This window comes from Schistocerca gregaria, chromosome 11 (genome assembly GCF_023897955.1).
Source record: "Schistocerca gregaria isolate iqSchGreg1 chromosome 11, iqSchGreg1.2, whole genome shotgun sequence".
NCBI lineage: Eukaryota > Metazoa > Arthropoda > Insecta > Orthoptera > Acrididae > Schistocerca > Schistocerca gregaria.
In genome coordinates, this window is record NC_064930.1 from 53,733,146 (window position 1) to 53,758,801 (window position 25,656).

The window sequence follows — 25,656 nt, forward strand, 5'->3', positions numbered from 1 at the left end:
TTGTAGGAGTTGAGTAGGCCCATTAACATTGAAACGTCACGGTAGATTACAAATGTATGCGAGACCGTGACACAAATCTGCTGTACAGGCACGACTCACTATCTGCACTCGGAGCCTCAATTTTGCCTGTAATGCTCCCCTGCTTTTTCAACTGGCAGAAATGAGGCTGCTCAGAGCTATGCCGTGTCCCAGTTACGGACTGTTTTACGAGCCTCAATTATCTACATACTTCGAGGATTTGAAGGGCATTGCCAGACATCAGTTCCCTAAAGCAGTACAACACAATTCTTTAAAAAAATATGTTTGAGGATTGGAATATTTCTGAGTGCTATTACATACAACGTATTGACATTGTACACGACATCGTCGGTAGCGGGGTATGCAGCATACAAGTCTTGTAATCATAAAGTCACTGTTTGTCCGCTTACTAGTAGTTTTTTTGTTAGAAGTTGGTACGTTAATAACAAGAACTGAATATAATTTTTGATTTTTGTTAGTAATTACTAGTCACACGAAAATGCTAGTTTTCACAGTAAAATAAGATTTTTTATAAAAATTCAAAACATCAAACAGAAAATAAACTACGGTTTTGATTCTACTGTTAAGCAGCATTTTTGATGTATGTAATTTTTTGTCTTTTAACTGTAGGACCATAACATATCTGTATAAAATTTTAACTTATTTTCATATGACCAATAATTAGAAAATGAAAAGGTGTTATTTTTGTTAAAAGAATTATGATTCAGAATTTGTTAATTAATATTTCCATTCCTTAATAAATATAGAGTTTAAATAAAAGTAAAACAAGGAATGTTGCTACCAGCGGGAATCAGATTGTCGGCTTTACAAAGCTTCTACACTACTTTCTGATATACTGGTGACTGTGTTACATAGCTCAAAATGTTTTGTGCTCTTTGGGATCTTCTAACCTCCAAGGGTGATTTACTCCAAGTTTCTTCAGAATTTCCCCCACTGCTTAAGGGTGCTGACTTTCCAATCCTGTAAGTACGAAGAAAACCGAAGAGAGCTGATCTGTTAGGTACCTGTGTCAGTTTCAATCTGCTTGTAACTTTCAGTGTTAATGCTTTTACTAAAGTTCTAAAACCTGCTACAGTGTTGTTCTGAATCAAGGTTCTGCGTAGCCAGGTGTGCCCCTTAGCTAACCAGGAGGTAGTTAATAGCAGATGCTGGCACGAGTGAATGCCAGTTATTATTTGTGCCCTAACTGCTTAGCCAGTAAGAGCACTGTCTGTGCAGGTGAGTTTCTGTGCTTGTCTCCCAGTCCAGCATATGTTTTTCATCTGACGAGGAGTTTTGAAACAGCCGATCTGGCTCTATTAATGACCACCTTTCTGAGAGAATTAATAAAGAATATATTGTTTCGGTCCCTTCAGTGAATTAATGTAATGTCTTTCTTACAGACTGACAGAAGAGGGAAATCTTCTTGTCCTAAGTGGGAGATCTTTCAAGGTTTATAATTGAGAATTGATCTGTCCTCCACGGGCTTAAGTCTCTTGTTTGTTCACTGTTTTGATTAGTCAGTACATATGGATAAACAGTGATAACTAAAATGATGAAGGTTGGAAGGTAGGAGATGAGGTACTGGCAGAAGTGGAGCTGTGAGGATGGAGCGTGAGTAGTGCTTGGGTAGCTCAGATGGTAGAGCACGTGCCCGCGAAAGGCAAAGGTCCCGAGTTTGAGTCTCAGTGTGGCACACAGTTATAATCTGCCAGGAAGTTTCATATCAGTGCACACTCCACTGTAGAGTGAAAATCACATTCTGCTGATAACATGATGTAAATGACTAGTCACCTACATGAACCACATTCAAATCTGATAAGAATTAACCCTCTAAAGGAAGCTGTAGTATTTGTTCACTATATAAGAAGCATGTAGACCTTCAGTTGACACATTCTACATCTTTCAGTGTGAAAAGGGCCTGTATAACACCTACGAGAGGTCCCCAGTAGTGGGACCGACTTTGAAATCATTTATATGCCGATGTAGGTTAGGGTCCCAGGTGTCGCTCCCTGCAGCTGTTCACCCTGATGGACCCTCATTTGCGAGTAAATCGCAAAAAATTTCATAAATTCGATTAATGAAACTTCCTGGCAGATTAAAACTGTGTGCCCGACCGAGACTCGAACTCGGGACCTTTGCCTTTTGCGGGCAAGTGCTCTACCATCTGAGCTACCGAAGCACGACTCACGCCCGGTACTCACAGCTTTATTTCTGCCAGTATCCGTCTCCTACCTTCCAAACTTTACAGAAGCTCTCCTGCGAACCTTGCAGAACTAGCACTCCTGAAAGAAAGGATGTGTGCGCTGATATGAAACTTCCTGGCAGATTAAAACTGAGTGCCCGACCGAGACTCCGCTGCAGATTGAAAATCTCATTCTAGAAACATCCCCCAGGCTGTGGCTAAGCCATGTCTGCGCAATATCCTTTCTTTCAGGAGTGCTAGTTCTGCAAGGTTCGCAGGAGAGCTTCTGTAAAGTTTGGAAGGTGGGAAACAGATACTGGCAGAAGTAAAGCTGTGAGTACCGGGCGTGAGTCGTGCTTCGGTAGCTCAGATGGTAGAGCACTTGCCCGCGAAAGGCAAAGGTCCCGAGTTCGAGTCTCTGTCGGGCACACAGTTTTAATCTGCCAGGAAGTTTCATATCAGCGCACCTCCGCTGCAGAGTGAAAATCTCATTCTGGAATTCGATTAATTCTCTACAGTTTTGTAGACGGGATAACTGTCTGTGCCATGTAAGGGCTGATGCAAAAGGTTATGGGTTTGAATTTCATAAAAGTGCCTCAAAAGTTTTAATTTTTTAAATCGTTATCAAAATTACTTTGGTCATTATTTTTATGCAGTTAGTGTTTAATATATTTTTTTGCTTCTGTTCCTTTTGTCACTTCATTTTAAATTAATATTTTCAATTGCTTTCATTTTTTCTTCGTATTGTTTTTTCCAATTTGGAATCTTTGTGCATTGGCGTGTGAATTTAATTCTTTTTGTTTATGTGTTATAATGTTTAAACATTTGAAAATGACAATGTATCAGTTTAAAAACAAAAGACAAAATACTCTACAGGTATTTATATTAATTGTGCATTGGTATTAAAAATGTATTTTTCACTGCAAGGTGTACATTTTTTGAATGGTAATCATCGTACAAACATTTAAAAAATAGGTTTATTAAACAGTGAACAAAATAACACAGATGAAAATGTAAATGACAGAAGGGATTATAAATAAAACAAACTTAACGCAAAATGAGGAATAGAAATAACGAAGACAGTAGCATGGACAAAAATATAGGATGATACAACAGAAAAAATTAAATTGAAATTAATACATAGAAATAATCAAAATCGCATGAACAACGATTCCAAATGGAAAAAGAATATGTAAAAAGGAAAAAAATGCAAAGATTAAAATGATGTGTGAAAGCAATATAAATAGAAAATTACGTTTAAATGAATTAACTCAATAGCTTTGAAAGCTATAAAGCATTGTGCGAAAATCAAAATTTTTTTTTCCTCTTGTTACTTGCATATGAGGGCCCACCAGGGTGAATGGCTGCAGGGTGTGATACCTGGGACCCTAACCTACATCACTGTCTAGATGATTTCAAAAAGTCAGTCCCACTGCTGGGGATCTCTCCTTGGATGTGTTAAGGATGCCTGTTGTTGCTAGCGTATCTGGCAGGGATTTCCTCCGTGTGCTGTAGTTATGTAATGGATTTTCTCTTTGTAGGTTTTTAATGCACCATTTTATGGCACTCTTTACTGTCTGTACTTCTGGATGACAGAGTGTGTACAGTGCATCCTTTTAAAGCACAACTCCCAAGTAAATAATTTTTTTTGTACAGCATTGTTTGTCATTAACTTTCTCAAATCGAATTGCACGTATTCTGAGTTTAAATGTAGTGAGGTAATACATCAAATAGAATTATCTCCTCCGTGCACCGACCGGCACGGATTCCGCAAACATCAGTTGTGCATAACCCGACTTAAATTTCTGTCTCGTCATATCCCGAATGCCACTGATTGGGGCAGTCGGGCAGATCCAGTTTCTCTCTAATTCTGAAAATCATTTGACTCGGTACCACACTCATTCGGGATATCGAGCAAAATTTGCGACCGAGGACTTTTTAGTCGGGAAGAGGCAGTGGTATCTCAAAAGGAAAGTAATTGGCAGGTGTACAACTAACTTGAGGTGTGCTCCAGGGAATCGTGTCAGGACCCTTGTCATTTTGGATGTATATTAATGTCCTGGCAGTCACTATCAAAGGTAACCTCAGACATTTTGCAGATGATTCAGCTATTTGTAATGAAGTACTATTTGAAAGTAGTTGCACAGATATTATATCATATCTTGATAAGATTTCGTAGTGGTGTAAAGATTGGCAAATGTAAACTCGTACACTTCACTAATTGAAAAATTGTAGTATCCAATGTTTACAGTATCAACGAGTCACAGTTGGAATGGGTCAACTCGTACATACATCTGGGCGTAACAGTTTGTAGGGATACGAGACGGAACGATCAGTTACAGGTTGTAGGTCGTACGTAAAGCAGGTGGCAGGTCCTGTTCGGTGCGGGAATACTAGAGAAATGCGAGGTTGCTCGCAAAACACCTGTGCTGCCAGTCGTAGAATATTACTAGACTGTGTGGGACCCGTACCAAATAGGACTAATGAGGGTATACAAAAAAAGGTGCTAAAAATGGCCTCACGTGGGAAAGCGTAACAGAGCTGCTCAAATAAGTGAATGAGCAAATACTTGAAGAAAAAAGATGCATACTGCCCTGCAAAATCCTACTTACAAAGTTCCAGAAGAAGCTTTTATGTGAGGAATCTAGGAATATACCATAACCTTGCCCATTTCACTCCTTTGAGGACTTCGGAGGCAGCTGTAAATTAAGTTATCGGTACACGAATAGAACAGAAAGACGCACTAATAAGAGATGCCTTCTACGACGCAATTGGCGGTGGTTTTCACGGTACGTGTGCAGATCTAGAAATTACACAAGCCGTGTGCTCGTAGTTAGCTGACTGTCTCTGCACTTGTGGTTACTACTTGAAATACACTAGAAGTGGTAACAATACAGGGTGGTGACTCTTCTGGAATTCTCAGGAAATTACCTGGAAAATAAGGGAATGTCAGGAGTTTTATAAAATATTAGGGAATTCTGTGTTTTTAACCTGGTACTGAAATTGAATTTTATCGAGTTTTATAAACTAGAAGTTTTAAATACTTAATATGTTGACCGAAAAAAATTGCGGCACCGAGGAGGAGTTGTGTGACACAATCTAAAGATGGTAGGCATGTTTCCACATCTGGAAAATAATTTCTCTTCAGATTTCTCTCCAGTCACGTAAGAATGGCACTAGTAGTGCCACTATGAGGATGCAAATCAGGTTTCCTTTAAATTCACCTCGTAACAGTCAAGCTACCTCTGAGATCGGATGTGGTGATTCGATGTTAGTCGAGACTATTACCGACGCCTCCCTAAGTTGGGACGAGGTCGCGTAATAGGGCTACAAGAAACTGGATGCTCCCGTCTGCGATATTGCAGAAAGGCTCGACGGGAACATAGCTGCTGTGCACGATTGCTGTAGCGGAGCTCACGAAAATGTTCGGTCCCAAGAAGACGGGGCTCCGGACAACTGCGTGGCACTGCCTAGAGGGAAGAACGTCTCGTTCGGTGTACGGCTTCGGCACATCCTAATGCACCAGCTGTAGCAATTTGGGCAACAGTAGGCACCACCGTGACAAGACAAACTGTTACAGATTTTTTACTTCGAGGACAGTTCACCGCCAGACACACTGTACTGTGCATTCCATTGACCCCAAACCACTGCCATTTGTGACAACAGTAGTGTCGAGGGAGAGCCGGTCGGAGGGCAGAGTGAAGGTCTGTCGTGTTTTCTGACAAAATCTGTGCCTGCCTCGGTGCCGGCGATTGCCGTGTGGTTGATCGGAGGAGACCAGTTGGCCTGCAGACGACCTGTCTGCTTATTTGACACACTGGAGCTACGATCCGGGGTGTGATTTTGTACGACAGCCCGACCACTATCCTGGTTATCCCGCCTTCCTTGACTGCAAATACGTATGTCAGTCTGGTGATTTGACCTGTTGTGCTGCCATTCACAAACGGCATTCCAGGGGGTGTTTACCGATAGGTTAATGCTTACCAACATACCACCGTCGTAACCTAATAAGTAGAGTATCGATATGTTGCCAGATCTGTGTGCAGTCGAATGTGTACACTTTGTCAACTCCCAGCGTCTTCCACAACCGGCATTAACTTTCCCCGTTCTGACAGACCAAGTGCAACGGGCGTGGAACTCCGTCGTACGAGCTGACGTCCGGCACCTTCACGGCACAGAGCGTGCACGTTTGCGTGCTTGCGTTCCACGTTCTGGTAGTTACACAGGTTATTAATGTAGTAGCATTTCACATTTGCAATGGCTTAGCTCGTACTTACATTGACCTGTGACATTGCAGTGTTAATACTTAAGTATGTTACCTAGACAAATGTATTCCCAAAATTACATTACGCTACATTAGCTGTTATTTGGTGTTCAAGTTTTTTTACCGTCTCTGTGTTTCAAAGTGTGTTAATATATGAATATTATTCCATATAAATTACTGATGTTTAAAAACTGCAGTTAAACTCCTGCTTATGGCTAGGATATAGCTCATTCAACTGAGGGGAAAGTAAAGTCCTCCCCCACCCCCATCCCATTCATCATTAATTTATTAGACTCTTCCTGACACCATCTTCCTCCTCACACATGAAATTCTCAGGGATTCTTCCCCCCTCCCCTCCAAGTTTGTCGCCACCATGCAGTACTACAAAGTCTCTACACTGTCGATGTGGTTTATCTTTGTCACTGTTTGCGACACAGTGCAAGTTGACAACTGTCACTCTATAGAAAGTTTGTACAGTCCTTGCCGTTGAAAATGACAGTGTGTCGAGGTTCAAGCCGAAGTTGCGGAGTGTCGTTACTGTCTGGAGAGGGGTTAGTCGTTTTGCAAGATTATTGTAGGTGACAAACTTTATTGTGTAGTACATGTATTGCTTGTAAAGGAGAAATCATCCTTCACTGATGACTTAGTTCATATTGGTGTGTGTTATACACATGTTGCAACTAAAACTTTCAGCAGATACCAGTCATTATCGGGCCAGATAAATTTGAGCATTATTTTTCTGTCACCAGTGACGTGGATGTCAACAGCTTGTGGAACCTTAGTCTTCTTAGTGCCATTCTTTTTCTCACTGTTGATTCAGAGATATTTCACTTTTCCTCTTTTCTTTCTCCTCTTTTCCTTACTTCTCTTTTATATGTACATGTCCATAAATTAAATAAGGACTAGCAGTTATGTTGAACATGTTTTCAAATTTAGGCAAAAATGGACTAAAACAAATTTATTTTTGTAGGTTTTCATATTAATTATCAGCAGTGTAATCTAGATTGACTTAGGTTAAACACACACTAGTGTTCTGGATGGTAAGTTCTAATTCAGTTTTTCAGTCTGTATTGTCCGATATAGGTTAAACACACACTAGTGTTCTGGATGGTAAGTTCTAATTCAGTTTTTCAGTCTGTATTGTCCGATATGTATTGTAGTGTGATGCCAAAGGCTTTACTATAGTGTATTATAGTATATGTAAAACATAAAGTGCTTGTAATGATCAAGACAGATTTCTTTGAGAAACTTTTAAGGTGGGAAATGGGAAGGTCCATTCTTCTGCTCATCGGAACATCACAATTTCCAAATATTTTAGTAATACCTGTGAACAGAATGATTTGACAACAGATACAGATATTAATTTTCCTCTTGTTTTCTGTTCCATTTTTCCCTTGCTCAGCTCTTCATCAAAAAAATAAATGAATAAATAAATTTATAGTTGCTATAGCTTTCTGTTTGTTATACAAAGGCTGATGAAAATAAAGTGTAAGTTAATTTGCTGTGCATTCTTCTCCTCTCTCATTCATTTTTATCTTCCTAATACTTTCCCATTTAGTTCAGAAATTGTGTTTATTGAATGCTGCGAAAAATTTCTGGTTATAAGTGAAAAGTTTACAAGACCGTTTAAAAAATTGTGTCCGATTGGGATTCAAACTTGAACACTCACCTGTGGGTATTTAGTCCAGTCGGAATTTAAGTTAGAAATACTAAACAATTATAAAGTTTTGGAGGAAAAGTAGCGTAAGATGTAGAAGCACTTGTGATGCTAGAAAGGATTCGGTAGGAGCAAAGTATGAAAGAGTTTTCAGAAATTTAGTGGGTACATTGTCCTAATTGAGGCTTTCTACATCCAGATTCAGATATGGGATCATTTGTTAGTAAAAATTATGCAGTAAAGAGGCAGAATATTGACACTAATAAATAAGTAAAAGTAGGGCTTTTTTTATTATGAACTGTCTGATACTGAAGGACTTGCATTTATTTTCTTATGATTCACTGAGCGAGGTTTAAACTATTTTCAGGTGGATAGAAAAGTGCTATAACCCAAACTGACGAGTTTTGAATAAATTTGTGGATGTTTATCAGTAAATATGGTCAAGGAGAAACAGTAATACATTTATTGGAAAATTTTGTAGCTGTGGAACCCAAAATAGCTCTGAGAGCAAGGATCAGAGTCAGGAGCAAGCTTCCACGGAACATTGTGTATCAGTGCATACTGCTATCTCAAAGCGCATATCTCTGCTACTGTTGGAGAATACCTTTTTTAATGTGCAGTTGTATATCAAGATTGGAGATTTATCTCTCTGTAATCATTAGTACAGTACAGTGGCAACCATTTCTGTAAGGGCTTCTGTAGATCGAAGAGAGGTCTCGCAGACCTTCTGAAGACCTCTGTATAGTATGGACTGCAGCTAGGCAATAATTGACCTCACCTCACAGGTTTAAGTGTCCAAGTCTACAGTGTTGGACACATGTACAGTTCGTGATGTTTGTCCTTTCCTCATCCGGTTGATCCTCCTGTGTCTTTCAGATCAATTCAGATGAGGCATGATTACTTTTTCGAGTAGCATATTGGGGCTACTCACTTAGAACTGGCTGCTCGATTTCCTTTTTGCATACTGTCTCAAATGGACCAGCACAGATGGAACTGGCAGTGTCTGTTTTAATTTTTCCAATCCGAGGTTGTGCTGGCTTTGGGAGCTGTCAGCTCTTGCATAGATCTCCATTCACCTGGTACATTTTCTCGAACTGTTGAGGTGTTCCACTTGTGAGCCAAATAGTTTGAGCTGTCGCACAAAATGCCAGCCTACTGTGGGTGAGCATTCTTCATAAAAATTTGCATCCTGGTGGGGCCCTCGAGTATAAGTCCCTCAGTGACCATCTCATTAAATATCGCTGTATTAATTGTCGCACTGGAATTGCTTTTAAATTACTCTGACCCTATCTTTCTTGCTCCATCTAATTTTGTGCTGTGTTAGGAGACAAGTTGAAAATAATATGTGGCATAAGATTGTAGAGCATAAAAATTGTTTCATTTTTATGTGGAAGAGTTCATTTTTTGCATACTGTGAAAATTTGGGGAAAATGCAGAATCTACAGGCAACACAATACAATGTCTCTTGAATAAAATATGGTGTTTCAGTCTTCGATCGCTGTCATAACGCTGTCATGACAGCGAACCGCGTGTTCTGTATGGACAAGTTACTCTGTAACTACAATATATGATCTGAAGATGGGCAGCTAGCCTGAAACCGGTAATTGAAAATAAAGAATAGCGATCGAAGACTGAAACGCCATATTTTATTTAATGAACGATCGTGGAATTCCCATTGAGACAATCATGTCTAGTTTTGATAAACAATGTCTCTTGGATTTGAACTGAGGATACTTGAGATTGACATTTGATTCAGGAAATGTGGAACTTTTATCTGGCTAGCTTTGTTGCAGTATGATGTAATTACTGTAAATTTGTATACACATACTTATTTTTGTTTTCTTTGGCATAATGTGTCTAAAATCATTATATTGTTCTACTGTACTATAAGAATGGTCGTAGTAGGAATTACGAACTAATGGAAATACTATGCCTCATCACCAGTGGACTGTGAGATAATACACTGTTGTACGGCAGGAACTGAAATCAAAATAAGAATGTTGCCAAGAAAGTTAGCTCCACCCCCCCCCCCCCACCCCCCCCCCCCACCCCACCCCACCCCACCCCCCGACAGCTATTTATTCCACACAATGAAAATTACACAATAATGATTACTATATACATTACTTTTCCATCTAATGTCCTCCCAGTTCTGTGGCCTCGCTCCAGCGAGACACGAGGGTGTGTGTGCCCTGTTGGTACCAGCCCTGGCTCTGTCCAAGAAACCACTCGTTCACTAATGTATGAATCACCTTGTCGTCTTCAAAATTTCTTCCACTATCAAAACTAGAAGTAGTGTGAGGGAGCTATGCCAGGGCTTTAGGATGGATGAGATAATATTGCCCAAACCTGTTTTCTCGTGTGGTCACTTCAGAGTATGAGAGAGTGCAGATAATTGCATCCTAACTTTCTTTACCATTTGACAGAAGCAGTGCCAACTGCGTAGTCTTAGTGCGTCGATCCACACAAATGAGAACATTGGCACACTGCGACGCGTCATCTGTGACAGTCATTGCAAATTGTAGAGGTCTGCCAAACCCTCTGCCGATTGTCTCACCCTCTGCACCCAGCGATCAGCTGTACTCCAGTTGACTGCAAATGCATCGTAGTCTTCACACGAACGTTTGTCAATATTCTCTACAGTTTGAAATTCATTGACAATATGCTGCTTGTAACGTGTGTCACATACGTACACCATTTGAAACACTATCTGTTGGAGAAAATAAAATTTTTGCACACGCACTTGAGAAACTTCAAAGAAATCGTACCTAACATTTTGCATTCAGAGCATTGTTTTCAGCAGAGCATTACTTCCTGAGCTGCCTGTAGTGCAATGCTTAGTGTTTTAATGATGTAATTCTGAAGTTAGTGGATTGATTCTCACTAGTAACGTCATTTATTTTTACAGTTACTTGAATTCCATATCTGTTATCATATTGGAGTATTAATTCACAAGTATTGAATGATAGTATTTAAATAAAATAATATTTTGTATTTTAAATTACTAATTGCTTTAAAATGTGAATATCGTAATAAAATTGGGTAGAAAAAGGGAAATATGTTACTGTTAAGTGAAAATACAGTGTGCCAATAATACTGCTCAATCTCTGAAATTAAAAATAAAATATTTTATTTTTGATTTGATGTTTCACATACTTAATCAAATTGTAATTTATTGCGAGAACTCGTATTGCGTTGTGGTTAATAAAAAACAAACAGTGTGGTTTTAGTTTAAAGTTATAGTGTAATACTTGGTAATTATAATTTCAGTTTGATAATATACAGAAAAGTCTAGGAGACTAGAAAAAGAAAGTTTCTACTAGCAAGAAACAAACCATTAACTTCACTATTAGAAGATTAGAATATTATGCACTCAGCTGCAACTAACTATGTTAAAACGTCGGAAATATTTTGCACTTAGTAGAACTCTGAAATCGTCTCTCAATTTATTTAAAGTTTTCGGGCAGTGTGTCGTACAGCTTAAGATTTGACGTCCGGGCAGTGACCTCGCAATTCCTCGAGTACGAAGGAAGTCAAAAAGGATCTGTCTGTAAGATTCCCTCGTCATTTATGTATGTATGGTAATTGTCGGCCCGCGACCTTGTGCTGTAGGCGATCGAAGGAAGAGTAGTTTTTGAGACGCGCCCGGATTTTCCACAGGTGGTGTCGATGCCGCAGCCGCCGCCTCCGGCCCCCGCCGGGCAGCCCGGGGCAGGTGCGCAGCCACAGCCGCCGCCACCGCCGGGTGCCCCCACCCCGCAGTCGCAGGCACCGCCTCCGCCCCCACAGACACCCGCCATGTCGATGGCTGCTGCCGGGGCTGCGGCGAGTGCCCCGCTGGTGTCGTACCCGATGGTGGGGCAGGACCTGCGCCCCGTGCTGCCGACTGGCCTCTCCCACTGAGGGGTCTCTCGGAGTGTGTGACTTGACACTGTGAACTGAGATTCTGTCACGACTCGAGTGCAATTTTTATGTGCCGATTTTGTGTGTTGATTTCTTTTTGGTTAAGAAATCTTTTCCTGAAATTCTGATTGGAGATAGTCAAACCTATGAAATAGTTTTCCCAGTAAATTTTGCCAAGTGTCATTTTCCACAGAGAAAAAGCGATTGGACAAATATTTGTACCTGGCAGTTTGCTGCAGCAACAGTTAAGGTGTCCAAAAATGTGTACAGTGATATAATGTACGCTGCGACTTCGTATTGTGCGGTGGATCTGACAGCGGCTTGCTCTGAGCACTATTTGACCCTACCTTTTACAGTTGTCGTAAACCACGTACTCTGTCTTGTATCTGAGTTTTCTCCGTCATATGTACATTTTACTTACCTATTTCCATTGGCTATTTTGTGTTTTAGTCATTTCAGTAGCTGACTCGAAGAGCTGTAGGTAGCTGTGTGATCGACTACTGGTGTGTATAAGTATTTTGGTGATTGGTCTTTTTCACGTAGAAATCTGTTTTCTAATTGTGAAACAACTATTGTCAATTAAACAGGAAATGTATCATTTACTTTTATTGATTTTTGTAAATACAAATTTGGTGTGTTATGGTTATGGAATGTGTAATGTGAAACTGAATATTGTTACATAAAATCGAGTTTTTGATTTTCCAAATGCTGCAAAAGATTCCACCTGCAGAAAGAATTTCTGCTCTCGAATTTAAAAATTTAATCACGTGTAACTGAATTGGACATCAGTCCCGTACAGCTCTGCAGTGTAAGTAAAGTAGCACGATCGCATAACTTCCGATGTGTTACTTTGAATTTAATTACAGGAAAAGAATTTCTTGTGGTGAATTGAAATATTGTCTCCGAGTTAGGGATCCTGGCACGAGATTGTACAAGATTGTGAAATCTTGGATTGTCAGATTTGGCAATTACAAAAAATGCGTATTTTGTATGGTACAACAAATTACACAAATTACTGTGAAATAATTACAGGAAATGGAGCTAAGTGTAACAAAGATGACTAGATGCTAAGCACTTGCAAATTAACATGTACAAAAGAATAAAGACTACAATGTTATCAGTCCCTTCATCTTTGTCTGGAAAGAGTGTGACTGAATGGAATGAGACTTATGGACACACAGTGGTCTCACATTAGCCTTAAAATTCTCTCTCAATCCCATCTGTGGCAGCAAATCAGTCTCAGGTTCCGATAGATTCTGTTATGTCCCTATTTGATTCTGGAGGCTGTCATTTTTCTGAAAATTCAGAACTGCGCACATAATACAAGAAACACTTATTCACTGATTCTACCAGTATTTCTGCATTTGTTTTCTAGTTATACCACTGATTGCGGTATTCTGTTTACACTTAAATTTTTCTGCTGTGTGTTGAATGAAAAATGGTTGTGGCTTCACATGAGTATATGCTCAGCTCACTTCCAGTACTGCAAAGTTCCGTGCTATAAAGGAAGTTTCCAGTGATTAAAATTGGTATTACCACAGATGTTTCGATTTTTGAAGAATGTTTAATATTTGTTGTATTTGAGTCAATATTTTGAGAGGTCAGTTTAAAAGAAATGGGACCAGTTCTTAACACCGGTTAAGAACTTGCTCATATGAAAAACATGTGGACGTTTACAAATGGGAAATTTGCTGTGCAAAGTCTTGGGCTAGGAAGACAGTTTCAGATTGTAAGTCTGCTTGTGACAGAAGCTATGTAACTTAGTTTGTAGGTAACATTTTTCATATTATGCACAGCAGAAAACTGTTCTTTCTTTTTCAAATTTATTTTTAACAGTGCATCACAAACTGTTAATTGTTCTAATTAATCACACCAAAAGCAGCTTTTCAGTGGTTTAGGAAATTTATATGACACGGGAAGAGTCTTAGGTTTTTCCCACTAAGAAATATCATTAATCTGAGTGCTTCATCGAAAGAAATACATTTGTTAGTGATGTTGTCACTGCGAGGAATTTTCCCATGCAGCCGACACAGAGAACAGGGTTCCCAGATCGGCAATCTGGTTGGTTCATAGCAAGAAACATGTACGGGATTGAACACAAAAGACAGTATCACATTGTGTGTTTGATGGTTTGTTGCAATTGATCTGTTCATATATTTGAAGTTCTAGAGCTATTGCTCTTAACATAGTTGACTATCTCTGTCTCACACTGTGTATTCATTTGCGATCATCGGATGAAAGATAGAGGAAGAGGCATTTTGCAGTGAAATGTAGTTGAGAGCTTTGGTGGGTTTTGTTGAAACAAATTTTATTTTCCTCACTGTGAAATGATGATGTTGTAGAAGAATTGTTTTATTGAATAGTCTTTATAATGTACATAAGTTTCTACAAGCACTAATTGTGGAGTATATTTTAATTTTGTACTGATATTGTATTCCATGCACTGTCCTCAGAAATATGTATTATGATTTAATTTTTGTTGAAGTTGTGTTTTTATTTTCATTTGTCATACATAATGGTTTTTATTGGTCTTACATGTATTTGTACATACATTTTACATTGTGGTTGACTATATTGCACGCGAGAGCTGTGGAAGGTGACACAGTATTGGACACTTTACTTTCCTTTATTGTTATTAACTGTCTGCTACAGAATTTTGGAATAAGTTTTTTTCTATTTCTTAAAAGAAAGTCTCATTTATACAGTGTTTTTCTCAGGTGGAACTGTTCCTTTTGTGATCCATTTTGTGTGTATGCCCTCCATCATGTCCCAGTGCTATTTCTGGGATCTTAATTTGTACAGGAATACAGATATAAGAGTTTTTACATTTTTTTTGAGAATTCTCTTTTTGCTAGCTGTTTGAATCATCCAGTGTCATAACTGTCACATTTACACTTGGCAGTATATATAGGGATTCCATTTGATGCTGCAAATAATGTTCTGTAGCTCTGTGGTTTGTCACAGTATATTATGTAAATAATTCTTAATAAAAATGAAATTGTGGTAAAATGGTTGGAACATATTTGATGTGCAGTGCATATTTATTGCTCTCTCTGCAGTATAATTTCCCCTCCTCTTATAGGCATGGTTTCATTTAGTCCCCTCTATGTGATAGTTTTGTATTGTTTCTTAGAAACTGCTAGGAAAATTTGACAAGAGGTCATAGATATATTTTATTGTACATTTGTGTATGACAATCTCTGTAACACTTTGAATGACTATTAACAGATTAACAACTGTGTGTGATATAACAAAAATATAAATAGTAAGTAAATGTAGAAAGTAACTGTCCAGTGAGTGTTTTAACCACATATTTGGACTCTGCTGCTCTGCCTTTACTGTGTTGGTGTTGCAGAATGTCTGAAGAAAGTAGATACCATTTCCAATTAAAGTGTAATAAGATCTTTAAACTGTAATCAGATCTGGAGAAGGGCGAGTGCAGTTTCCCCAGTGTCATATTTTTTTCAAACTCTGTGTTCACATTAATAAAGCTAAAAAGAAAATGAAAACTGACAAAAGAAGATGGGGATAGATGTTAGGGAGGGAGGGGTGAATATTCATTTGTTCTTGGTGAAATGGATTCTCTGTACTTGAAAAACTGATAGTAATGAAGTCTGTCTGTATTCTAAAAAATCCAGTTTTTAAATATGTTGTCTATGTAATTTCCTGTCATCATTTTTATAAATGCTCAGTTAAATACAAAATGTAACAACTGTTGCTGCAAGCCCTAAGAAGTTGTGTATCTTTTAATTATGCCAACACTGATAAGCCTCTACGGTCTTCAGTTATGAAAAGAGAATTAGTCTCTCTTTTTGACTGTTAAAATAGAGGCATGTAATGTGAGAACATGCCACTGGAGGCAGCTCTGTCATTAATCTCAACAGTTCTGTTCAGAATACTGACAGAAGAGAGAGACTTTTCATGTAATAATATTGTGTGTGTGTGTGTGTGTGTGTGTGTGTGTGTGTGTGTGTTTGTGGTTTTGCAGTATCAGGGTTCTTAATAAGATTAGCTTAGAATTATGGAAATTTAAAGTTAAATATATGACATTCTGGGATGTACATGTTTTGCTTCTTTGCTTTTCTTGTCTCATGTGTGTTAAAAAAAGTAGAGATTCAATTATACATCATTGCTGTAACCAAGTATAATAAACATAATTTTACGTTCTGGAGTTGTTTGCTGGTAACTTTCATGCTCTGTGATGTTTCACTTATTTGAAGTTTACCCAGTCCCCTCTACTCTCCCTTAGTGTTCCACGTTTGGAATCTGAGCTGAACCGAGTTTTATCTAAATTTCAACTGTTCGTGAAAAGTAAAGAATGGCATCTGTGTATTTTCAACTGTATTGGTAAAATTCCAATTTGATTGCTTACAGATGTTTCTTCTAAATATTTGCATTTTAACCCTTTCTCCACTGTCAGTGCGTATATATTTTCTCCTTTTCAACATTCCCCAGGTGATGCGGATTTGTATATGCACAACACGTAGATTTTCCTTTAGTGCTATGGGTGTCTGAAGGAATCTTAGCCGCCAACCTCTCACTGCTATGGATGAGTTACTTCCATATCCTGGTGAATAAAAAAGTTTTGACTATTTCTGGTATATATACAGTACATACTATCATTTGTGGAAAACCTTGTTTTGATATGTTGAATCATTTATGAGATGTGACCATTGTGATGAACAAGGTTCACAATATGGATGGATCCATTGCGTGCAACTACCTTTGGACATAAAACCCAATAACTTGAGAATGATATGAGATATCTTTCTGCTCTCAATTTTAAATAAATATCAATATTTTATCTACATTTAATCCACTGCAATGTATGAGCTAAAATCAGCCAGACACAAAGTTAATGCATTGCAAACTCTAAAACTTCGTGCAGTGTTTTACTTAATTTGATACAGTGCAAGTAATTATGATGGATAACGAAAATAAATTCATTTCTTTATCGAGTGAAAATATCAACCTGTAAGATATGTAAAAATCAAATTTTTTCACCTAATAATTTTCGAAAAATCAGATGATAAGTATTCCATATCGACCGGTACAGCCATAATTAATGCCATGTCAGCACAGAATGCAAAGAGCAGCGGAAGGGTTAAAGGAGTGTTGCAGTATCACAATTAATTTGTATGCCTTTTCTCCTTTTAAAACTACTATTAACAGGTTTTACAACGTACAAGCTACAGTACGTTTTCTCCACATTTTTGTGACATAATCACAAGCTTCTCATAATGCTGTAACTGGTTTTGACCTGCCAGTGTTCACCTTCATGCAAAGAGCAGACAAAGAATCTGCCAAGCAGGTATGTATGTAATACAATCTAGAACATGGCTGATGTACAGCAACTATATTTGTTTTACTGAAGGACAAAAACAGCCAACTGGTCACACAAATTTTATTGTGTTGACCTGGTTTCAATACCACTAAGGTATCTTACAGTAGAGTGTTGATTATACGTGCCTCAGGGGCTCAGCATTTGTTTGCTGAGTACGGGCTTGGTGACCCCATGATTCCTGAGCTGGAGACTGGTAAGTGCTGCCAGACCTCTCTCTCTGTAAGCTCTGGGAATGCTTCAGAGACCATCATGTGGCACATTGGTGGAAAGTTATGTGCTTTGGAGAACGTGGGTCTTGGCTTCACTGCCTGGACCGCAAGGAAGGTACACAAGGTGTGCTACATGCTGATGAGGTGAATGGCTGTTGAGGTAAAACAGTCTCTAGTGGAGAAGACAGCTGGTGCGAGTGGCAAAAACTAACAGCCCTTGGAATAGAACATGAACTGCACCCTACTCCTTTGCACCCTGACGTACAGAAGGAAATTCTTGCAATATATGAAAATTTATCAAGGGTTGAATTACGGGAGAGATGTTTACATGGCCCCACACAAAATGTGAACAAAAGTTTGTAACTCCACTATCTGGCGATTAGCTCCTAAACACTTGCACTCCTGACTAAAAGTCGTTGAATTGCCATCGTATTTAGCAGCAGGCATATTCAATGATGGAAATTCATCCCTTCTCATGGTCTTGAACAAGGCAGGAATTGTAGTAGGCACAAAAACTTCAGTTATGCCGAACAAATGGATAACCAGCAAGTGAGCCGGCAGAATTGACGTGGTTCATTGGAATCAAAGAATGTCAGAAAGCACTGCTGCAAGTGCAAAACGAAGCCTGTGAGATTGAAGAATGTTTGCTATATGGTCCTGGAATTGCAGATTAATCTGTAAGCGTTTTATATTATTGTTAACTTCCTTGAATTTGTAGTTTCCAAGAATTTATTTGCTAACACGTTTATCTTGAAATGACTATTCACATTTGCATACAGTCTAACTCAAACAGTATAGAAACGTTCATTATGAAAATTGATAGTATGATTCTGTATAAAATTATGAATTATGTGAACCAGCTTGTGAGATGATATGATGACTCTTAAGGGTATCTTTCTTTGTGTAATTAGAGAAAAAATCGAAGTAATTTGTTCCAACACTTGCAAAACTTTTTAATTTTCACCTGCATTGAGCTTCATATTCTTAGAAAATATGTTATTAATGTAAAATTAAAAGGTTTTTGGTTTCAGATGAAAATCGAAATGGCTACACTCCACACAATTGGAGAACTATACTCACCACCTTGAGTGGACATCACAGCATAACTTTGTTCTTTTTGGCTGAAATTCTTCAACAAAAATCACAAAAACTGTTCGAAATATGAATGAAATGATGTCAAACTTTGATTAAATTCTAACTAATTCTTCCCACCCAAAAAAATCAGTGGCAAACAGCCTCCTAATGTGGTTTCCTCCCCACCCTATTTATGGTTTGCCCATTTGTTCCTACACCAAGGTGATGCTACAAATATTTGGCCATACCACTATGGAATGTAATGGGAAGGCTACGTGTGGCAATTGTGGAGGCTCAGCTCACGAATCAGGAAATTCTTGTACACTTCCTCCAAAATGTGTAAACTGCTCTGGGGACCACCCAGTGCAGAGTAGAAAGTACAACATTTACAACGGGGAAAGGAAGATTCAGGAGTTGAATGTCAAAAGACACATACCCTATAATGAAGCTAAAAGAAAATGTTCTAAGCTATGCAACTACCGGTATTTGCTACTTCTTTTGGATCAGCCCTTAAGATTCCAGTCGCTAAGTGTGATGCCACCACACAAACTCAGACCACGGATTCACGTATGAGCACATGCACTTATTGATGTACTTGTGGGAGGAAATGTTTCACTCGAAACTGAAGTTGTCCGGAAGCCATCAGCAGCAGGCTTCCCACCTAAGCCAAATACCACTCCCCAACATCAGAAGTCACCTAAGCCATTCCCACAGCCCCAGGCAATCACCTCCTGCCATCAGTAAAGAAAAAGTCATTCAAAAAGTAGTTCCACATCGAAGAAAGTAGTAGTTAAACAATTGGATCAGCAAGCTCTCTCCATTTCTGATGGGGACTACGCTCTTGAGGATTTGGACTTCCAATCGGAGGAACCGGATAGCTAGGAACCGGCTAATGTTCCCCCTGACCTCCCCAGTGAATCGGCACCTCCGAGAAAGAAAGAGAACAACAACAGTCGCTGAACAATGGCTTCCACAGGGACTTCTGTGTTGCAGTGGACTTTGAATTGATATCGCTCACATTTGGAAGAATTGCTTCTCCTGGAACAGCATAAACTGCTCTGAATCTGCTTACAAGAAATGCATTTTAAACTCATTCTGACACATCTACATTATGGGCTACCACACATACAGGAAGGACAATACTACTGGAGACAGGGCTAAAGGTAGAATGACGGTTTTCATTGATGACAGATGCCACTCCTCTCCTGTCCCTCTTGCCACTATCATACAAGCAATTGCCGTGAATGTTCTAGCACCCTTTAATATCACAGTGTTTCTTTGTACCTTCCCCTTAATGATGCTTTGGATGCAGATGCACTGGCAGAATTTTTCCGGGCACTCCCACACCATTCCTCCTTGTGGGGGACTTCAGTGCTGTGGTGCTTGGCTACCACTCGCTCCAAGGGTCAAATAATTGATAGACTCGTCCATTCTGAGAATATCTACCTTCTGAATGTGGCCAGATGACATATTTTTCCACAGCTACAGGGTCTTTTTGAGCCATTGACCTTTGTTTTTGTTGCCCAGCTATTGCAGAATTAGTTCAGTGGGAAGTGTCTCCAGATTTACACTCTAGTGACCACTATACAGTGTGGATCCATCTGGCATTATGGATGGTCGCTAACTGGAGACCACTCAATGGATGATACAAAGGGTAAATTGGTTGCAGTACAGTCAGCAGGCTAAGTTTGAACAAAAGGACTGTGTACAGGAGGCGTTGGCCGATATCACTCGTCGGGTCCAACAGGCTGCTGCAGAGTCCATCCCTCGCGTCTAGTGACCCCCTCAGACAATGGCCTGTACCTTGGTGGAATCGTGACTGTTGATTGGCAGTCAGGACTAGATGAACAGCTCTGCAGAACTTCAAACATTGTCGACTACAGAAAATCTTTATGCATTCAGATCCACGATAACACATGCAAGGCGAGTGATGGAAGAGGGCTCCTGGAGGGAATTCACAACTACCATTGATCAGTCCACTTCCACTGCGAAAGTTTGGAAATCAATAAGATGGATTTCAGGCAAGGGTAGTACATGTCCCCTAAGGCCTTCTCAAGTAATGCGGTCTTTTTGGACATGGCTCAGGATTTAGCTGAACACTTCTTTGCTGTTACTACATCATCCTCCCGCTTTTCAGGTGTTCCATAGTACTGCAGAGATGAGGAAGCTCAATTTCTTCTCGCATAGTGAGGAAGTCTACAACCTTCCGTTCTCCGTGTGGTAACTGGAATCAGCTTTGTCTGCAGCCTGACTCAGTGCTCCAGGGCACGATGAGATTCATTACGCTATGCGTCATCATCTGTGCCCTGAAGCGAGTGGACAGCTCCTATCTTGTTTCAATCAGATCTGATTTGATGGTCAGTACCCTACAAGTGTGAATGAGGCAATATTAATTCCATTTTCGAAAGCAGGCAGGGACAGTAGCACCCCTAACAGTTACTGGAGTCCAGCCTTCTCTAGGTGTATGGGTAAGGCCCTTAAACGCATAGTCAGATAGTGCCTCGTCTGGCTGCTCAAATCCCGAGTTCACCTGAGCTGCTCCCAGTGCTGTTTCAGGAACTACCATTCCACCCTTGACAACTTAATTCTACTGTAGACGGCGATACAGGATCCTTCTTAAGCTGGAACCAGTTGGTTTGTGTGTTTTTGACCTCAAAAAAGCATATGACACTACTTGGAGGTACAATATCCTTCGCCAACTTCATGAATGGGGACTACATGGACACCTGTCGCTTCTTATCCAGTCCTTTCTCTAGGACGTGCATTTTTGATATCGCATTGGCAATGCCATGTCTGACAGCTATGTTTAGGAGAATGGGGTCCTCCAGGGCTGTATCACATTGTGTGCCATCGCTATCAATGCTATTTCCTCCGCAGTCAGGAGCCCTGTCCAATGCTCTTTGTTTGTGGATGACTTTGCAATCTTCTACCCTTCCTCTGATCTTATAACGACAACAAGTCAGCTACAGCTGACTATTAGGAGGCTGGAAACCTGGGCCAGGACAACTGGTATTTGGGTCTCACCCGAGAAGGCTTCATGTCTCAGTTTCAACTTTACTCGTCGAAGTTTTAACCAACCAGTGCTCACAGTGAGGGACATTATTTTACGTTTTCAAGACACTGGTTCCCACACCTGAAAGACCTACGAATAAAGGACCTCCAGTCATTGAATATTTTGAAATTCCTTAGCAGAAGAGCATGGGGAGCTTACAGGTTCTGCCACCTGCAGTTTTATAGTGCATTTGTTCAATCGCGTTTAGATTATGGCAGCATGGTATGTGGATCGGCCCATACTTTCCTATCTCAAGATTTTAGGTGCTGTCCACCATGAGGTCATTCAGATATCAGCTGGAGCCTTTCAGACCAGCCCAGTTCCGAGCCTGTATGCAGAGGTGTGTGAACCACCACTCTGGATTCAGTGAAATATCCTTTTGACTCAGGTGCTGTAAATCTCAGCATCACCTCAGTCATTGACATTTAGTTCAGTGATCCAACCCGTCTTAGAACGACTGTTCAGGCATTGGCCCCACCCAACCAAGCCATTTGGGATACATGCTACAGACTGTCTCAAGGATCTGGATCTTTGAAGCTTCAAAACACACAGCCAGGGATGGAAAGCATTGTCACCTTGGCGTCTTCAGAGGCCGAAAGTGATTTTAATCTTGGCGCAGTACAAGAAAACTTCTACTTACTTGTACTTTCGTTTTTAGAACTTTGTTTTCATCAATTTTAAGTGTGTACCACCGTTTTATGGTTGTTTATACAGATAGATTCCAACAAGAGAATGATCTCGGTTGTTCTGCTGTTTTCCCTGATAGGTTTTTCCAGATCAATTTACAAATGAGACAGAATGATTTGGCACTCTGATGACAGTGGAGACGTTTCACAGACATCACCATACACAGTTCCTTGTCTGTTCCAACTCTCTTAGAGCACTGCAAGATTCAGCAAATCCATGATCCCTTACAATGGCTCCAACACTGTGGCAGGGAGATGATTTTTCACAGGGTATCTGGCCACATTCAGATACAGGGCAACGACATGGCCGACAAAGCCACCAAGGAAGTAAGTTGGAATGGTGCTGTCCATCAATGTCCCATCTGGTTGCATGCCATCATCTCATTTTCTGACAGACACATCATGAGTCAGTGGGAGACTGAATGGTTTCAGGTCTCAGACAACAATTGTGTTCACTCAAATTGACCACAAAGGTTTGGTGGACTTCATCTCAGCCTCGCCACTGGAAGGAGGTTCTGCTTACCAGACTGTGCATCAGGCATAGCCCTTCAACATATAGCATCCTTCTCCAGCAGGAGGATTCACCACTGTGTGAAGTTTGTGGCGTGCCACTTTCAGTTTTGGTCACTGTTATTAGGGCAACCCTCAGTTCTATGGATATCTGCCCACGATCCTCACAGATACCGATTCCTGTGTTACAAGGGTGGTGAAATTTTGTGAACTGTCAGGCCTCATCCCTAAATTGGTGGGGAAGGGTGGCAGACTTGAGTACATTATGAACTGCTCCACATGTTGGGAACAGCCTTCTCCCCACCTGTGAGATTAACATGCTGACTTTTAGCCAGGGTGCTGATGACCACAATGTTGAGCACCCCTCATCCCAAACCATCATCATCGATGATTTGAACGTTGGTCAACTGAACGTCTGCTTATTCCAGGTGTGGGCAATCTTTGGTGCCCACGGGCTCGATTCGCGCACTTACTTAAGCTTGCAGGCCGCCACATTGTGACACGACAGCACTGCTCGTAGTGTATAAACTTGTAACTATAATGTCTGTGACATTAATGTACCTGTACATATACCTGTTATTCCATGTTGACAAATTATACCTCAAAACACATCGATTTGATAGATCATTTTATTTACACCAAGAATTCCATCTGCAGACAGGTGAAATCAGCCGCTGTTTGCCCACCTGAAGATTAAATGGGCTGTTAAATCACGTGCATGTGCCGGCCTGTCCTTGCTGCAGTCTTGACCTCAATTCATGCGCCCACCCTCAACCTTGGCTCTCGCCACCCCTACCTGTGTAGAGTTGCCAACAACAGTAACCATTTGTGCTCTATTACAGTAATTTGATATTTAAAGCAAACTTGTGATATAGAATGCCCAAATGTAATCATATTTTTCTTTCTATGAGAGAGAAGTACTAACACTGCAGGAAAAGATACAGTGCTACTTACTTTAAAGACAACATGTTAAGCTGCAGACAATTACAAGCTTTTGGCCATTGCCTTTACAAGAAAAAGAGAGACACACACCATTCATTCACACAAACAAGCACAGCTCACGCACACAGGACCACCAATTACAGTAGCTTGGGCCAGAATGCAACTATCACGGGAGATGGAAGCAGCAATCTGGAGGAGCTGCAGAGGGGAGGAGAGGAGGAGGAGATTGGTGTTTAACGTACTGTCGACAGTGAGGTCATTAGAGACGGAGCACAGGCTCGGATTAGGGAAGGATGGGGAAGGAAACTGGTCATGCACTTTCAAAGGAATTATTCCGCCATTTGCCTTAAATGATTTAGGGAAATAACAGAAAACCTAAATCAGGATGGCCAGAGGCGGGTTTGAACCGTCGTCCTCCCAGATGCAGGTCCAATGCGCTAACCACTGCGCCACTTTAGGTTGCAGAAAGGGAAGAGATACAAGTGCAAGCATGAGGAGGAGCAGAGCAGAGCTATCTGGCAGTGTGTGCTGGGACTAGAATGCCAACAGGCACAGCATCAAGAGGCTGCAGCGTAGGGAGGTGGTTGATGGGGTGTGGAGAAAGATGAGTGATAAATAAAAAGGGTGAGAGATGAGTGTGGGAAGGAGGTGATGGGACAGAGGGGGAGGAAGCTGTTAATTGGAGGGTGTGGGGACAGTATTTTACTGTAGGCTGAGGCCGGGATAATTACAGTAGCAAGTAATGTGTTGGGATATCTCCCATCTGTCCAGTTCAGATAAGCTGATAGTGGAGTGGAGGATTCAGATGACTCAGGTAATGAAGCAGCCATCGAAATCGAGCATGTTATGTGCAGTTGCATGCAGTGCCACAGGGTGGTCTACTTTGCTCTTGGCCAAAGTTTGGCAGCTGCCATTCACCCTTGTGGACAGCTCCTTGGTGTTCATGCCCATATAAAAAGCTGTGCAATGATTGCAGGAGAGCTGGGAAATGACATGACTGCTTTCACAGGTGGCCCAGCCCCTTTTGGAGCAGCATAAACCCGTGACAGGACTGGAATAGGAAGTGCTGGGTGGGTGGATTGAGCAGGTCTTGCACCTGGATATTCCACAGGTGTATGTTCCTTATGGTGAGGTATTGTGAGTGGCATAGGGATGGACTAGGATGTTGGATGGTTGACAGAACACCACTGTAGGTGGGGTGGGAAGGATGTTCCTTAATTCACGGTATGGTTATAACTAATTAAAAGCCTGGTGAAGGATCTGGTTGATTTGTTCCAGTCAGAGATGGTATTAGGTGAAGACAGGGACAGTCCTTTATGACTGGTTCTTGGGGGTTGTGGGAGGATTGGGGGTGTGAGGGGGAAATGGCCCAGGGGACCTGTTTGCAGACATGGTCTGAAGATAGTACTTGCCTGTGAAGGCCTTGGTAAGACCTTAAGCATACTGGGCAAGGGAGTTTGCTTTGCAGATATGCTGTCCTCAGGTGACCAGACTGTAAAGGAGGGATTTTTGTTGTGAAAGGGATGACAGTTGTTGAAGTGCACATACTGTTGAGTGGTGTAATTGGGACAGGGGTGCAGATGAAACTATTAGAGAGGAAATGGTCAACATCTAGGAAGTTGGCACACTTGGTTGAGGGGGACCAGGTGAAGCGGTTGGTAGAGCAGACATTGAGTTGTTGCAGGAATGAAGATAGGGTGTCTTGATCCTGAGTCCAGATCATGTGTATCAGCAATGAAGCTGAAACAGACCAGGAGTTTAGTGTTTTGGAAGGCTAGGAAAGTCTCTTCTAGGTGATCCAGTAACAGAATG

At 40.6% G+C, this 25,656-nt stretch overlaps 1 protein-coding gene across 2 annotated transcripts in view; it reads left to right on the top strand.

Annotated features, from left to right (window-relative positions):
• Nucleotides 1–16,194, top strand: part of LOC126295276 (zinc finger CCCH domain-containing protein 10-like) — a 122,926-nt gene extending 106,732 nt beyond the window's left edge. For both annotated transcript variants that reach the window (XM_049987706.1, XM_049987705.1), the window contains one exon: nt 11,785–16,194. The gene's annotated coding sequence lies outside the window, so the exon portion shown is untranslated. The remainder of the gene's footprint in view (nt 1–11,784) is intronic.
• The last annotated feature ends 9,462 nt before the right edge of the window (nt 16,195–25,656 follow it).